Source organism: Anguilla anguilla, chromosome 16 (genome assembly GCF_013347855.1).
Source record: "Anguilla anguilla isolate fAngAng1 chromosome 16, fAngAng1.pri, whole genome shotgun sequence".
In the NCBI taxonomy this organism is placed as follows: domain Eukaryota; kingdom Metazoa; phylum Chordata; class Actinopteri; order Anguilliformes; family Anguillidae; genus Anguilla; species Anguilla anguilla.
In genome coordinates, this window is record NC_049216.1 from 4,892,788 (window position 1) to 4,911,868 (window position 19,081).

Genomic DNA, 19,081 nt, shown 5'->3' on the forward strand with positions numbered 1-19,081 from the left:
TTCAGAAATCACAAGTTCAACAACAAAAGCAGAAGTCACTACACCAGTAGTACCACCTGAGACATCCACTTCTCCTGTTGTGACATCATCAAGACCATCCACTAGCACGGAGACAACAATTGTGCCACCTACAACAACAGAGGTAAAACCTACAACGTCTCAGACAGCTCCTACAACCACTGAAAAACCATCCACAACAGAGAAAATTGAGACTGAAACAACAAAGCCACCAACAGAGACAACCACTGGTCCTATCATAGAAACATCATCCACAACTCCAATTTCAGAAATCACAAGTTCAACAACAAAAGCAGAAGTCACTACACCAGTAGTACCACCTGAGACTTCCACTTCTCCTGTTGTGACATCATCAAGACCATCCACTAGCACGGAGACAACAATTGTGCCACCTACAACAACAGAAGTAAAACCTACAACGTCTCAGACAGCTCCTACAACCACTGAAAAACCATCCACAACAGAGAAAATTGAGACTGAAACAACAAAGCCACCAACAGAGACAACCACTGGTCCTATCATAGAAACATCATCCACAACTCCAATTTCAGAAATCACAAGTTCAACAACAAAAGCAGAAGTCACTACACCAGTAGTACCACCTGAGACTTCCACTTCTCCTGTTGTGACATCATCAAGACCATCCACTAGCACGGAGACAACAATTGTGCCACCTACAACAACAGAAGTAAAACCTACAACGTCTCAGACAGCTCCTACAACCACTGAAAAACCATCCACAACAGAGAAAATTGAGACTGGAACAACAAAGCCACCAACAGAGACAACCACTGGTCCTATCATAGAAACATCATCCACAACTCCAATTTCAGAAATCACAAGTTCAACAACAAAAGCAGAAGTCACTACACCAGTAGTACCACCTGAGACTTCCACTTCTCCTGTTGTGACATCATCAAGACCATCCACTAGCACGGAGACAACAATTGTGCCACCTACAACAACAGAAGGTAAAACCTACAACGTCTCAGACAGCTCCTACAACCACTGAAAAACCATCCACAACAGAGAAAATTGAGACTGGAACAACAAAGCCACCAACAGAGACAACCACTGGTCCTATCATAGAAACATCATCCACAACTCCAATTTCAGAAATCACAAGTTCAACAACAAAAGCAGAAGTCACTACACCAGTAGTACCACCTGAGACTTCCACTTCTCCTGTTGTGACATCATCAAGACCATCCACTAGCACGGAGACAACAATTGTGCCACCTACAACAACAGAAGTAAAACCTACAACGTCTCAGACAGCTCCTACAACCACTGAAAAACCATCCACAACAGAGAAAATTGAGACTGGAACAACAAAGCCACCAACAGAGACAACCACTGGTCCTATCATAGAAACATCATCCACAACTCAAATTTCAGAAATCACAAGTTCAACAACAAAAGCAGAAGTCACTACACCAGTAGTACCACCTGAGACTTCCACTTCTCCTGTTGTGACATCATCAAGACCATCCACTAGCACGGAGACAACAATTGTGCCACCTACAACAACAGAAGGTAAAACCTACAACGTCTCAGACAGCTCCTACAACCACTGAAAAACCATCCACAACAGAGAAAATTGAGACTGAAACAACAAAGCCACCAACAGAGACAACCACTGGTCCTATCATAGAAACATCATCCACAACTCCAATTTCAGAAATCACAAGTTCAACAACAAAAGCAGAAGTCACTACACCAGTAGTACCACCTGAGACTTCCACTTCTCCTGTTGTGACATCATCAAGACCATCCACTAGCACGGAGACAACAATTGTGCCACCTACAACAACAGAGGTAAAACCTACAACGTCTCAGACAGCTCCTACAACCACTGAAAAACCATCCACAACAGAGAAAATTGAGACTGAAACAACAAAGCCACCAACAGCGACAACCACTGGTCCTATCATAGAAACATCATCCACAACTCCAATTTCAGAAATCACAAGTTCAACAACAAAAGCAGAAGTCACTACACCAGTAGTACCACCTGAGACTTCCACTTCTCCTGTTGTGACATCATCAAGACCATCCACTAGCACGGAGACAACAATTGTGCCACCTACAACAACAGAGGTAAAACCTACAACGTCTCAGACAGCTCCTACAACCACTGAAAAACCATCCACAACAGAGAAAATTGAGACTGAAACAACAAAGCCACCAACAGAGACAACCACTGGTCCTATCATAGAAACATCATCCACAACTCCAATTTCAGAAATCACAAGTTCAACAACAAAAGCAGAAGTCACTACACCAGTAGTACCACCTGAGACTTCCACTTCTCCTGTTGTGACATCATCAAGACCATCCACTAGCACGGAGACAACAATTGTGCCACCTACAACAACAGAGGTAAAACCTACAACGTCTCAGACAGCTCCTACAACCACTGAAAAACCATCCACAACAGAGAAAATTGAGACTGAAACAACAAAGCCACCAACAGAGACAACCACTGGTCCTATCATAGAAACATCATCCACAACTCCAATTTCAGAAATCACAAGTTCAACAACAAAAGCAGAAGTCACTACACCAGTAGTACCACCTGAGACTTCCACTTCTCCTGTTGTGACATCATCAAGACCATCCACTAGCACGGAGACAACAATTGTGCCACCTACAACAACAGAGGTAAAACCTACAACGTCTCAGACAGCTCCTACAACCACTGAAAAACCATCCACAACAGAGAAAATTGAGACTGAAACAACAAAGCCACCAACAGAGACAACCACTGGTCCTATCATAGAAACATCATCCACAACTCCAATTTCAGAAATCACAAGTTCAACAACAAAAGCAGAAGTCACTACACCAGTAGTACCACCTGAGACTTCCACTTCTCCTGTTGTGACATCATCAAGACCATCCACTAGCACGGAGACAACAATTGTGCCACCTACAACAACAGAGGTAAAACCTACAACGTCTCAGACAGCTCCTACAACCACTGAAAAACCATCCACAACAGAGAAAATTGAGACTGAAACAACAAAGCCACCAACAGAGACAACCACTGGTCCTATCATAGAAACATCATCCACAACTCCAATTTCAGAAATCACAAGTTCAACAACAAAAGCAGAAGTCACTACACCAGTAGTACCACCTGAGACTTCCACTTCTCCTGTTGTGACATCATCAAGACCATCCACTAGCACGGAGACAACAATTGTGCCACCTACAACAACAGAGGTAAAACCTACAACGTCTCAGACAGCTCCTACAACCACTGAAAAACCATCCACAACAGAGAAAATTGAGACTGAAACAACAAAGCCACCAACAGAGACAACCACTGGTCCTATCATAGAAACATCATCCACAACTCCAATTTCAGAAATCACAAGTTCAACAACAAAAGCAGAAGTCACTACACCAGTAGTACCACCTGAGACTTCCACTTCTCCTGTTGTGACATCATCAAGACCATCAACTAGCACGGAGACAACAATTGTGCCACCTACACCAACAGAGGTAAAACCTACAACGTCTCAGACAGCTCCTACAACCACTGAAAAACCATCCACAACAGAGAAAATTGAGACTGAAACAACAAAGCCACCAACAGAGACAACCACTGGTCCTATCATAGAAACATCATCCACAACTCCAATTTCAGAAATCACAAGTTCAACAACAAAAGCAGAAGTCACTACACCAGTAGTACCACCTGAGACTTCCACTTCTCCTGTTGTGACATCATCAAGACCATCCACTAGCACGGAGACAACAATTGTGCCACCTACAACAACAGAGGTAAAACCTACAACGTCTCAGACAGCTCCTACAACCACTGAAAAACCATCCACAACAGAGAAAATTGAGACTGAAACAACAAAGCCACCAACAGAGACAACCACTGGTCCTATCATAGAAACATCATCCACAACTCCAATTTCAGAAATCACAAGTTCAACAACAAAAGCAGAAGTCACTACACCAGTAGTACCACCTGAGACATCCACTTCTCCTGTTGTGACATCATCAAGACCATCCACTAGCACGGAGACAACAATTGTGCCACCTACAACAACAGAGGTAAAACCTACAACGTCTCAGACAGCTCCTACAACCACTGAAAAACCATCCACAACAGAGAAAATTGAGACTGAAACAACAAAGCCACCAACAGAGACAACCACTGGTCCTATCATAGAAACATCATCCACAACTCCAATTTCAGAAATCACAAGTTCAACAACAAAAGCAGAAGTCACTACACCAGTAGTACCACCTGAGACTTCCACTTCTCCTGTTGTGACATCATCAAGACCATCCACTAGCACGGAGACAACAATTGTGCCACCTACAACAACAGAGGTAAAACCTACAACGTCTCAGACAGCTCCTACAACCACTGAAAAACCATCCACAACAGAGAAAATTGAGACTGGAACAACAAAGCCACCAACAGAGGACAACCACTGGTCCTATCATAGAAACATCATCCACAACTCCAATTTCAGAAATCACAAGTTCAACAACAAAAGCAGAAGTCACTACACCAGTAGTACCACCTGAGACTTCCACTTCTCCTGTTGTGACATCATCAAGACCATCAACTAGCACGGAGACAACAATTGTGCCACCTACAACAACAGAGGTAAAACCTACAACGTCTCAGACAGCTCCTACAACCACTGAAAAACCATCCACAACAGAGAAAATTGAGACTGAAACAACAAAGCCACCAACAGAGACAACCACTGGTCCTATCATAGAAACATCATCCACAACTCCAATTTCAGAAATCACAAGTTCAACAACAAAAGCAGAAGTCACTACACCAGTAGTACCACCTGAGACTTCCACTTCTCCTGTTGTGACATCATCAAGACCATCCACTAGCACGGAGACAACAATTGTGCCACCTACAACAACAGAGGTAAAACCTACAACGTCTCAGACAGCTCCTACAACCACTGAAAAACCATCCACAACAGAGAAAATTGAGACTGGAACAACAAAGCCACCAACAGAGACAACCACTGGTCCTATCATAGAAACATCATCCACAACTCCAATTTCAGAAATCACAAGTTCAACAACAAAAGCAGAAGTCACTACACCAGTAGTACCACCTGAGACTTCCACTTCTCCTGTTGTGACATCATCAAGACCATCCACTAGCACGGAGACAACAATTGTGCCACCTACAACAACAGAAGTAAAACCTACAACGTCTCAGACAGCTCCTACAACCACTGAAAAACCATCCACAACAGAGAAAATTGAGACTGAAACAACAAAGCCACCAACAGAGACAACCACTGGTCCTATCATAGAAACATCATCCACAACTCCAATTTCAGAAATCACAAGTTCAACAACAAAAGCAGAAGTCACTACACCAGTAGTACCACCTGAGACTTCCACTTCTCCTGTTGTGACATCATCAAGACCATCCACTAGCACGGAGACAACAATTGTGCCACCTACAACAACAGAGGTAAAACCTACAACGTCTCAGACAGCTCCTACAACCACTGAAAAACCATCCACAACAGAGAAAATTGAGACTGAAACAACAAAGCCACCAACAGGGACAACCACTGGTCCTATCATAGAAACATCATCCACAACTCCAATTTCAGAAATCACAAGTTCAACAACAAAAGCAGAAGTCACTACACCAGTAGTACCACCTGAGACTTCCACTTCTCCTGCTGTGACATCATCAAGACCATCCACTAGCACGGAGACAACAATTGTGCCACCTACAACAACAGAGGTAAAACCTACAACGTCTCAGACAGCTCCTACAACCACTGAAAAATCATCCACAACAGAGAAAATTGAGACTGAAACAACAAAGCCACCAACAAAGACAACCACTGGTCCTATCATAGAAACATCATCCACAACTCCAATTTCAGAAATCACAAGTTCAACAACAAAAGCAGAAGTCACTACACCAGTAGTACCACCTGAGACTTCCACTTCTCCTGTTGTGACATCATCAAGACCATCCACTAGCACGGAGACAACAATTGTGCCACCTACAACAACAGAGGTAAAACCTACAACGTCTCAGACAGCTCCTACAACCACTGAAAAACCATCCACAACAGAGAAAATTGAGACTGAAACAACAAAGCCACCAACAGAGACAACCACTGGTCCTATCATAGAAACATCATCCACAACTCCAATTTCAGAAATCACAAGTTCAACAACAAAAGCAGAAGTCACTACACCAGTAGTACCACCTGAGACTTCCACTTCTCCTGTTGTGACATCATCAAGACCATCCACTAGCACGGAGACAACAATTGTGCCACCTACAACAACAGAAGTAAAACCTACAACATCTCAAACAGTTACTACAACTTCAGCCAGTACAACGACAGTGCTGGTTGTCACAGGCACTACAACTGCAACGCCTATATATTCAACAGGGCCTGTTGTTGTCAAGACATCAACTAGCATTCCAATATCAACTACTCTTGAATGTGTTTGCACATATAAATATGAGGATTATCCACGGGGTAGGTACAGTCTTGATATTTCTCTCACCAGCACTATCAGCAGTACTTACCTAAAGGTCTATAAAATTTTCTCTAAAATTCTTACAATTTTAGTTTTGTTCATATGACCTTATTTCTCCCTTTGCAGCCATTTTAATCGATATATTCATTTCATAAAGTTATATTCATAAATTATCCTAATCACCTTTACTTATACGTGTTGTCCTTGAATATATTCACCCTTCCATTTCCGTTATTCTATTATTTTGTGACCTAAATAATACTGCCTGTACAGACACATTCATGCTGAGTTTGATTTTCACATGGACACTAATCCCTCATGGCCCTTACCTTTTCACCCTCAGGATCAATAATATATAATGAAACTGACGGTGAAGGCTGGTGCTTCACTGCTTACTGCAATGCAACATGTGAAATTGAGAAGAAGTCAAAACCCTGTCATACGACTGTTTCACCACCCGTTTCGACAACCATTGAGAAGACCACCATTCCAGCTAGTACACCATCTTCTACAGCCAAAACCGAAACAACAACTATTGTAACAACTACCAGCCCTGAAACTACGACATTGGTGCCAGACTGTGACCACTTCGATCCTCCAAGAAAGGTAATCAATCATTGCTAAATGAACAAAAGCTATTAAAATAATTACTGACCTTTAGCAAATTATGTCCTTAATGCGCACCCATATTCACAAACTCTGCCTATGAACATAAAATGTTTACCATGCATACATGTTAAAAATGAGATGCCTAATGGCATATTATTAAGTTTTATAACTAACCACTGTGATCCGATAGGGCACTCAGCTATTTGCGCAGATTGTTTCCCACACGGCACCTCCGCTTCAGTTAGCCAGTATAGCAATAAGTTAGCTTTGTGTACAGGTTTCCAGTTAAAACCACCCTCCAACTATATATGTTATGCTACAAGCCATATCCCCACCCATAGCATATGTAGCATTTCAATAATTCAAATACTAGTGTAAATCATAAACACTTAATTGAACATACTGGAATTATTATTATTATTCCTATCGGAGTGTACCTCTGCTGCATAAAAAATATGAAGCTACAGTATTACAGCTAATATGTGCTCCATGACAGGAATCGTGTAACTTTTATTCATCTATTTATTGCTAAATCTCTTGGCAAGCTGCTGAGAAACACAGTAAGCTACTGGTACTGATCTTACCGATCCTCTTCGCTTTCAAAAACTCCCACATTGTAAAAAGAAGCAAAGTAAACCACACAATCTGAATTGGCTCTATTGTTATTGTTTTGCCTTTATGACCTGAAAAAATTAAGTTCAGGTTCATTGCCACGGTTACAGTTGGGCCTGGCTGAATCCCAGTGGAAATGCTGTGAGAACTATAGCCCCATCACTTTGGTTCCAGACTTGAGTTCCTGGGCTTAAGTTCCTATGCTTTTGGCCCACAGTGGATAGGGGGCTAATATTATTATTAGCACTCGCCTGTCACACGTACCACCCTGAAATAGACACTGGATAGATAATCAGGCTTTGTAAATACAGCCCACAGTAATTACTTACATTGAAACATTAATGAACCTAATCACTGTCTTCTTCAATCACAGGCTATACTTTCCTCATCATTTGTATTGAGGACCATGTGTATTGAGTGTAATGTGTGTAACTGTACTGATTATTTTACCATGGTAGAATGGTGAATCTTGGAGTGTTGACAACTGTACCAAAGCAACATGCACCCACGGTTCTGCTGTCTTGACGCCAAAGGAGTGTGAGCCAGTGAAATCAGTCGTTTGTGAGAACGGACATTCCCCAGTTAAGGTCTATGATGAGTCTGGATGCTGCTTCCAGTATGAATGTCAATGTAAGTCTTCATGAACATTAAATAAGCTCACTCGAATCACCCTTAATCATGTAAATGTGCTTATATCCTCTGATATTGTAAGTCATTCTGCCTAATAGCGACTACTAGATGAATAAAATCTCTTGGAAAAAATGTACTTGAGATTTGTTTTTGCCCTCATTCATGTCCTTTTTGTTTTGTCAGACTGCTTGGGGCCTAATGACACGACCAAACAGGTAATACCTTTACATACGACTCATAAAATTCCCTGTCACTATTTCTATGGTAACACATCTTGGGACATTTTACGATTCATAATTCTGGTTACCAAGGATAATGTATTAGCGTAATCTGACCAACGCTGGAGACTGCAAAAGCTTTCACAGGCTTGTGCAATACATGGCCAATGCATTTAATCAAAGTTGGAAAATAAATCTGGAGAAATCAAAAGGCTGTATGATATGTTTTAAACATGCCCGGACCTGTTCTGTTTGCCATGCAGCCAGGCGAGAAGTGGAGAAGCAACTGCCAGGAGTGTGAGTGTCCCATGGACTCCACCACTCCCCTCTGTAAACCTGTGGAGTGTTCAATCAAGTCAAACAAAACCTGCGAGAAGGCTGGTCAGGTGCCCATGGTCGAGATTGTGGACTGCTGCGAGAAGTTCACATGTGGTAAGTGAATGAGGAAGGGTGTGCAGTTATTCGTCTGGGTCTGGTCACATGGTAAGTGAACCAGGGAATGATGTATGCTCATTTATTCAGGCATAGGCTGTGTCCCATAATTCCACTGGAAACGGAAAATGCTGCCTTCGCTTCTTCACCATCCAATGGAGTGATGTTTAAACATAATGTGAGGGAGCCCTTCCCAAGCCAGTGAGCTAGGGGAGGTGTTGAGATGTTTCAACTGGACCAGCTTTCTGCTGCTCTGCATTTGGATATCCACCAGCATCAGCAATAGAAAGAATATAATGGTTGCCGTGGAATTGCTGGCTTGAGTGTTGTAATGTGAAATCTCTCTACTGACCCTCAAAGCAAATATACCCCCATCAACCTATGTTTTTCCCCTATTGATGGGGTTCCAAATATTTTGGAGGAATATACCCGACAGTATTTGGGAAGAAAATATGAGAAATGGTGTCCTGATATAAAAATAATTACTGTAAATTCATTCATACCGGAAAAAAAACATTTATTTAGAATATACAAAAAGTAGTCGGCCAACTGTGAGCAAGGCATATAAAATTTGTTGTAGCTACTAACCAACATTAAAATCAAAGTACTATAATGCAAAGGTCAACTAGTGTGCCAATTCAGATCATTTATCCAGAATTTTTTGTTTTAAGTTAATTAACATGGTAGCAAATATTAGCATGCTACGTATAGGATTTTTTGAAATACTGACATTGTGGGCCCACAGGGAAGTAGCCAGAATTAATGAAAGCGTGGGTGCAATGCCAAGCATTGTGGGCTATTTCACCACTTGAAAAGATGCATTTTGTGGTTCCCTTGGAAGGAGATTCCACAGGGCTTGAGGGACCATAGACCCTCCCTCAACTCGCTTAAATTGGAATGGCACCTCTAGTGTTGGTCTTCATCTTACAGCTGAGTAACTTTGGGGATTCCCCCTCTAATAGAGGACTAGTGAACATGAGGAAGCAAGCTTATTTCAGATTGGAATGAGATCCTGGTATCACAGTCTGGAAATGGGTGACCTCTAAAAATAGATGAAAGCATTAAGACATTTCACAGAAAGTATTTAGGATTTTTCAAGGATGACATTTCCCAACACCGCGTTCTCTTATGCCCCTCTGTCAGTGTTGAGCAATCAGGCATCAGTCTGCCAGTGCAATCTGCCGTTTCGTCTCAACGCTTTGCTCTTCTTCTCACACAGAATGTGATGTGGACACATGCCCACAGACAAGCCACACCTGCTCCGAAGGGTTCCAGCCAATAGTAACTACCCCAAAAGGAAGCTGCTGTCCTGAATATGACTGCCGTAAGCCTCTCATGTTTATGTAATCATGTCTTAGCAATGCGCTTTGCTACTACTGCACGTTAACCCTTTATGGTGTAAGATCACACATATTCTGAATATCTTAACTGAACATTCTAATGCTGATGTAACAATCACGACTGTTTGGAAGCAACTGAAAACATTCCAGGAAACATGATCTTCAAAGCGAGACCCAGTGCAAACAAAATCTGAATTTATTTGAAATAGTTCCAAAGAATCGAAGAAAACAAACAAATCAGTGATATTCAGCTATGTTATTCAATTGAGATCCTTTTTTTTTTAAAAAAAAAAAAGGTAACAAGTGAGTTCAGACAACAACAGGATTTGTCATTGGCCTTTTGCTCACTCTTAAAGCATCATTGTGATTTATATTTTAATCACTCAGCGGACACACCATATCACATTTGCTTCTCGTGTTCAATACTGACATATTTTACATCAATAAAAAAGTTGTCATTTTTTATATTCATAAATATTAATGTTAAATATATTATCATATTTTAATATACAGCATAGAAATATTTACATATGTTACTATCAAATACAAAAGCAGTTATGAGTGACAACATTGCTAGCACTCTGTAGATCTACTTGCTAGGAAGGCTGCTTGGATGAATCATAGCATTTGTGTTTTTTATTGAGCTGATTTCACCATGTTTCCTCTCTCTGCAGAGCCCAAGCCTGTCTGTGTCTACAATAAAACAGAATATCAGGTGAGAATCCATTATTTGAAATTGTATAATGTATATAATTAATGTATAATGTAAACATTATGTACAAATTATTAACATAAAAAATTCTAAACATAAAATAAATAAATATGTTCAGATGTCTGAGGTGTGCTTGTGGTTAGAGTGAGCATATGCTCATATTGGTCATCTCTGTTAAAGTGTGGAGGTGTGCATATTGATGGTCTCGCTGAAAGAGAGTATGTATGTATACTGGTTGCATCGGGCTGCATTCTCCTCTGTCCCAGGGGTTTAACTGCACCTCTGTTGTGTTCTATTGCAGCCAGGAGCAGTTGTTCCCTCAGACAAGTGCGAGGATTGCAAATGTGGCTCCACTGTAGATCCGGACACTAAACTCCATTCTGTCGAGTGCACCCCAGTGAAGTGTGATGAGAGCTGCAAGCTGGTAGGTACCAAGGTTCACACAGTGCAAGAGTGCCTAAAAACTGATGTGAAGGATGTGTTAAAAAAACATCTTCACCTTTCATTTTCAACTGGGCCTTTGCATTGAAGAAATTCCCAGCATGTCACAATAGATGCATAAATACATTTCTTTATAAACTTAATTCCATAACACATTTGTTGCCTGTCCGAATTCGTTTTCAGCTGAGAAGTTGCCTTTGACAGGAATCCACTGAACCAATTATCTTACTATTAATTGGTGCAGTGGATTACTTATTATTGCTGATAATCTTCAACTCTACAAACAATTTGGCAGTGCTGTTCTTTTTGAACCTCACCAATTCATAATTTTTGTGTTGAACAGACTTGGGTTTTTGACTGTGTGTTTTTTTGTGTGCAAATCTCCTGCAGGGCTCTGAATACGAGGCTGTGCCCGGTGAGTGTTGTGGCAAGTGTGTGGAGAAGACCTGTGTTGTTATGTTACCTGGCAACACAACACAAATCCTTGAGGTGAATGACCAATTCTTACACCAATGTACAAATCATACAAAATCAGCGATTTTCCATATTGGCTTCTTAAAGAGAGCCATCTCTTATTGGTTTTGCTTGTTGGGTGTTCCCCTTGAAAAAGGGATCATTTCTTTTGATTGGTTCAGTTTATTGTTGATATCCGGTTTAACAGAATTCTGTAATCTCAAAAAGTGCATGCTTTTCTTCTATCTGACTGCTTATCAGATGCCTACTCATGTATGTATAATAAAATTAATTAATTATTCATGACATTAATGAAATTGGCCAATGGAAGTGAGTTGGTTGTTGGGTATAGCTGTCTGAGCACTTTCGACAGCAACAGCTGAAATCACATTTACAGCTGATCACTTTCTGTATGACTGCAGACATTTCTAAATGTAAAATACATCTATTATCATTTAACGTGTAGTCTGATTTTGCATTGCCATATAGTTGCAGTTACGTAGGATTTTGAGATAGTAGTCAAATTTTTACATTTTTACTGCACACTCAGAGGCTAACTATTTTCCATCTCACAGCCCGGCCAGATCTGGACACCTCCAAATGACAAGTGTTCAAAGTACAAATGTGAGAAGATAGAGGATCAGCTGGTTCCTGTTGAAGTGAAAATGGTCTGCCCTGAATTCAACCCAGAGAACTGCATTCCTGTGAGTTTCAAATCAGTAGCAAGGCCCTGATATCATGTGAAAGCAGATGGTGCAAAGGAATTTCCCAGAGCAGTTTTCCAGAAACAAACTATTGATAAATTACCGAGCTTATAACAAATTACTTATTAACAATCTCGGAATTTTCAGTATTCATAGTATCAATATCCATAATAAAAGTAATTTTCTTCAGCATAGAAATTCCTATAAAAATGAAGTTGCCACAAGTATTATGTATTAAAGAGCAACTGAAAATCCCTGTCAGCGCAAAGTCATTGTAATCATACCTGTATTTTACCACAGGGCACTGAAAAAACTGATGAAGATGGATGTTGCGAAACCTGTAAGTAACAAAATTATTCATTATCTTTGTTTCAATCTGACATAACTTTTGTCAACAAATTCCTACCACATACAGTGAACATCATAATTTTTGGGACAAATACATTATTTTTTGCTGGACCGCGGGGCCAGCCCAACAAACGCTAATGTCTGTGAATGAGTGAGTGACTGAGTGAGTGAGTGATGAAGTTACACCATCGGTCGGCCGGATCACGTTTGTTAGGTCCAGCCATATACTAGGTTTTAACCTGGTCTTGTTTTAACTGATGTGGCTGTACTCCACAATTTTTAATTGTAATCAAACAATTCACTTGTGGTTAAAGTACACATTCTGGCTGAAAAATAAGAAACAGAAACAGTCAGAGACATAGGCCAAACCTTAGGCTAACCAAAACCAACTGTTTGGAACATCATTGAGATGAAAGAGAGCCCTGGTGAGCTCAGAAATAGCAAAAAAGCCAGGCAAGGGCCACTAGTGGTGAATGTTTTCATGTTTGGCTATCCAACTAGCAGCCAGCGCCTGTGGATCACACTGCACTGTTTGGGTTTAGGTTTTAGTCAGAGGTGTAGCAAAGGTGTGATAGTGCACTAGCTGATCAAGACTCTTCATATTCCCTTTAAATGAGCAGTTGTGTCCCTCACACATATTTCCTTTATTTGTACAGTAGCCACATTCACTGTCTAATTTGACTTTCCACAATGCCCATCTTGTGAGTTTGATTAAATGTTCCTTGAAATTACCAAATGGCCTTATACACTGACATATGTTATAAATGAGGCATGAATAAGTGTGCTTGTGGTACACATACGTCCCTGTGATATAAAATTTTGTATAATGGAATGTCTTCAGTAGAAATTGTCTTACACATGGCCACTTTTATTGACCTGCAACTCACTTACCTTCATCAGGTACTCCACATCAGGACTGCAAAGTCATGAAGAACAGCACTCACCTGGAGAAAAATGGCTGCAAGACCACAGAGCCTGTGGAAAGTCAACTCCTGCGAAGGCAACTGCGCAACCTCCTCCATGTAAGTTTCACACCTGCATGGAGTACAAATTTCAGTAAAAAGCAGATGAAAAGATCCCCCAACTTTCAGAAATGTGCTTTACTAATAAACCAACGGCCGTTTATTTCTTTTGACAAATCATGATCTTGCAGGTGCAGCTTCAATGGGAGATGTTGAATCAAGTCAACTGAAATTATGAAAACGGAATGTTTTTCACCCCATTTCCTTTACTTTCTCCTATTTCCAGGTACTCTGTGGAGGCTAATTCTATGGTTCACGCATGCTCCTGTTGTCAAGAGATGTCCACAAGCAGCAAGGAGGTGGAGATGGCCTGCCCAGATGGGACAAAGATCAGCTACACCTACACTTACGTTGAAACATGTGGCTGCAAGCCCTTGGAGTGCCCTGAGGAAAAATCTTCCCAGAAAGTATCACGGCGAAGGCGTCGATGAACCAACGGACAGATTCATGGCCGCCACTCCTCTGATGATCATTCCTCTGGTTGACCGTATAAAGACTATACAATTCTCCCAATAGAAAAATGTTAGGTTTAGGCTTATTAGGGTCAGCTGTAAAACATAGTGTGTTTTTTCTTTCTTTCTGTTGGTTTTTAAAGGCAAGACTTCATTTTAATCTCATTTAACTTTTATTTAATATACATCTGAATTAGCTCAGATGGTGAGTGATGTTTCAGTTTTTGAATGGAATGGGTTTAACATTAAATACCGGGAAGAAATAGGGGGATTATCACTGCATTATAGTGTCTATCTTAGCTTTAACCGTTTATAGAATATAGCTGCATATAGAAGAGTGTTTCTGTTCTTACCTGTATTAACCTCTTAATAAACTGTAGCAACTAAACTGAGCTCTGATTCTGTGATTCTCTAAAGGGACAGCTTTATGTCAAGTTGTTCAAAGATCTACCTACAGCGTCTCTACCTAGGACTAACACCTGCAACCTGAGTACAAGAGTACTAACTGGTCACAATTTTGTACTGAAATTCCACCATATCGATAATTGTAGTGGGAAACATCAAATGGCCCCTGAAGGATTTCAAACTCATAATCCACGGTTTTCAAAAGTAGCCCAATGTTCCTAAGCCCCCGGGGTGCTGCTTGTGTGTTGGGAACTGTAACATTAGCTGGTGAGCAAGTTTATTATACATATTTTGAGATATTACTTGGCTCACATAAAATCCAGTAGATAAGGCACTGGTTTTATAGCTGTTTTATTTCAATGAATACAGAACCACTGTAATACTGTATAAACCTCAGTTGTGGACTGTCCAATCGACCGAACAGGCCATGAAACCAGAAGGAGCAAAAGTTATGCTTTTCAAGCACCTTATTAAATAATACATAAATCTCTTTGTCATTATCACTCATACAAAGGGTGAGCAACAACCAGAAAGAAGTCATACTTTCTATCAACAGGAAGATAGAAATACACTTCCCCATCTATAACTCTGTCTTACATTTAAAATTTTGATCTTTGATTTGATTTACAATTTTGATCTTAAAGTATGACTTACGCAGAAAACCACGTATAAGTAGTTATTTATAAAACCTTACTTTGACGTGGAAATGATCTTATCTCTATGCAAAGTCTAGACTTGACATAAGTTATTTTCCTGCTGGTTATGTAGGGGTATTGCAGTTTTGGACGCATATGCGTCCAAGCCTGTGGTGAACTTTGCATTAGCTTTATGAACAATTTGATAGGAATTATCAATTAAAGGTGTGAGGAATTAATTGTCAGACACAAGGTGTTTTGAATTAAAAACAGGATGCGATGTTCTATAAATAGTGTCAAATTAGAAAAAAGTAACCATGGCTGTTCTTGCGTTATTGGAAGACATTGAAAACCATGCTTTTAGAAGGGAGAGAGTTTTCAGAGTTTTCTAAATTATTTATTTTAATTTTTCTTTTTTTTCATTCATTCATCTATTTTCTTATATATCCATTTCGAAATTAATAATTTACAATAATAAAAAGTATTCCCACATCTATTTTCAATTCATTCATTTACTGAATGATAAGTACTGTACTCTGCACAAGAGCAATATTAATGTCTGCATGAACACAATGTTCTGATGATTCCTGACAGACCTTGCCCTCAATAATCTAATGCGCCCTCGTTCAGAAATAAAAGCTGAATGCCTATTCAACAAAGAAGGGCGCAACGAGCAGGCTACTTGAATAATACTGTATGTATTCCTGGTGGCACGGTGGTGCAGTGGGTAGAACTGTCGTCTGACAGCCTGGGCCTTTCTGTGTGGAGTTCGCATGTTCTCCCTGTGTCTGCGTGGGTTTCGTTCGGGCACTCCGGGTTCAGTCCAAAGACATCCAAGTGGCTCTAAATTGCCCATAGGTATGAGGTATGAGTGCCCTGCGATATACTGGCAACCTGCCAAGGGTGTATTCCTGCCTCTCACCTAAAACGTCCCCCCTCCAATCCCTCCCGGATCCTGACCAAGACAAGCAGAAATATAGATAATGAATGGATGGATGGATGGATGGAATGTACGGATTACAGCAAGAGACAAACCGGGAGGATGTCGCTTTTGAGCCACTGCGCTCATTTATTAACAACAAACGAAAGCAACTTAGATTCATGCACAGGAAAAGCAGAAAAAGCAGGTGCAGGTCTGGCGATGGCTCGGCCATCCAAGTTCCAATGGTATTTTGAACTTCTGGAGATGGGCCTGTCTGCTGGTTGGAGAATGTGTGTGGTATGGGGAGGGAAGCACACCACGTGGACATTTTGGGTCTTCATAAGAGTGGCAAATTCTAGATTGAAGACATGACTGCTGTGCCCATCCGGAAGTAGCAAATGTGGACGTGGAGGATCTTTCGGTAAAAATGGAGACAATCTGTTTTCCCCACTCAAGGAAGAGGTCAGAGTTTACCCATCCATTATCTGAAACTCTGACTGTGGTGATTGTTGGTTCCCCAAATAGCCAATCTGCTCTCAGCCCTTTTGCCTTGAGCATGATGAGCACTGGGTCGTGTTCCCCAGCGGCGGTAAGACTTTACATTACAGGCATTTAGCAGACGCTCTTATCCAGAGCGACTTACACAACTTTTACACAGCATTTACATTGTATCCATTTATACAGCTGGATATATACTGAAGCAATTCTGGTTAAGTACCTTGCTCAAGGGTACAACGGCAGTGTCCTCACCCAGGAATCGAACCTGCGACCTTTCGGTTACAAGCCCAGTGCCTTACCCACTGTGCTACACTCCTTGTCCAACTTGCAGCAACAGTTGTGGATTCACCTCTTTCATGTGCTGTGATCTAATGGTAGTGGGACCCTGTCTCAACAATGTCCTTACGATTACTTAGTCTAAGTGGATGGAAATTTTAAATGCATTTCAAATGCATAAATTGTGAGTATTAGGCCAAAATATTATTTTAAGTGTAACAATGGGTGTTATTAAAAAAAAATCACCCCAGAAACAATAGAAATGCAAAATGTAATTTAAAGAAGCAAATAAAGGGATAGAACGAAAAGACCTGGAATATGATGAGCAGCATTAGGCAGTTTCTTAAAAAACTGTTCCCAAACAAATAAATAAGCCACCTGAATTCACCCTATTTATAGTGGGGAACCAATTGACATTACTGTTGGGTAGTAACGTTGGACCAGGAGGTAAATGGTTGGGCCACCTTGTAGTTAGCATTCCAGTCAGACGTCGTTCCATCACGGTTGTTGAGCAACAATACCAGGTCAAAACCAAGCGGCCAAAACCAGACTTCGTTTTTGAAGCTCATTTCCTGGTGTTGTAGTTCCTGGTTGCTCACTAGCGCCACTACGGATGGCTCCAGTATAGGTGTTTTCATATCCGGTTTCCATGTAAGTCTACGGTACAAATGCGATCAAAATACAAAGTCAATAATTTTTTCTCACAAGAACAAATAGTCATAATAGGTGTATTTTATTCGTCTTATGGCTGTCCATGGGTCGATTTCATGATTTATTGCGTCATTTGGGCACAGTGCCAATATTTGTTCTGGACCAATGAGGTACAGCTTGGGTCACTTCCGGATTACTGCGGAGGACTGAGCTACAGTAGGGGCTACAATCTGTGGTCACTGGGGTGGGAGGTGGCGTCTCTTGGCCTTGACATTTTTATTTTTTAGAGCACCTGCTTAATCCCCTCTTTCTTTTCTCCCTGTGATCTGAGTGATGTACTTGCACTTTGTGCCACTTTATGTATGAGTTTTAATACATGTCATACTTATCAGTTCCTCTTTCTGTCTTAAACCTGTCACATATTTATTAAGACAAACTTTCACCTTTTCATCCTAATCTGACTCGCGCTCTTTTATGACTCTTGTAGTGTTTAACATTTAGATCTTTTTTTTTTTGGATGAGCAGAGGACATAAATTCTGCCCGTGCTTCCATATTGCTGGTGTAATCTGGTGTAGTGCATGTGTGCTTCCATCTTTGTCAACGAGTTTAACATAGGATCTAAAGCTGTTTCTGCTTGAGAAAATAACATTTTGTTTTAGATTTTGCTTTATGCAGTATTTTTGTACCTTGATTCTTATAGGTGTCCCACATTAGAAAAATAAAAAAATTGAAATATTTCCAAATTCAACAGTTCCTCTTATGGATGTCGTACTTGGGTTTGGTTGTTTCACCTGACTGCACATTAGACATGCTGTACAGTGTTCATTAAACTGCATTAATTCAGACACCAAGTGAAATAAGTAGATTGACTGAACACTGCACAGCCCTCTACACTCATGTTACACATTCAGAGGTAGATTCAGCAAGGCTATAACAGGTTGTCACCAACACAGGCGCACATGTTCGAACGCTAGCAGCCTCAGACAGACCATACAGACCACACCACTCATACATGCACAATGCCAAGACACTCGCACTCTTCACACTGTGTACAAAGGTTTTTAATGTAATGTAATGCAGATATATTACGCTACTGTTAATTTTTGACAACAGATCATTAACATAAGCGGAGACTATTGCAGACCTATTTTCTTTATTTGGGTAAAGGAAAACATAG

General features: G+C 40.7%; 1 protein-coding gene, 1 long non-coding RNA gene and 1 pseudogene across 2 annotated transcripts in view; 1 reads left to right on the top strand and 2 right to left on the bottom strand.

Moving 5' to 3' along the window:
* Positions 1-19,081, bottom strand: part of LOC118215543 (mucin-2-like) — a 161,065-nt gene that overhangs the window by 83,591 nt on the left and 58,393 nt on the right. The gene's annotated exons all lie outside the window — the stretch shown is intronic.
* On the top strand, positions 6,262-14,908 carry LOC118215077 (annotated as a pseudogene).
* Positions 10,388-13,041, bottom strand: LOC118215081. The gene is made up of 3 exons (XR_004762758.1): positions 12,979-13,041; positions 11,377-11,560; positions 10,388-11,077 (listed from the first exon to the last, which is right to left on the bottom strand). It is a non-coding gene; the product is annotated as an uncharacterized LOC118215081 (long non-coding RNA).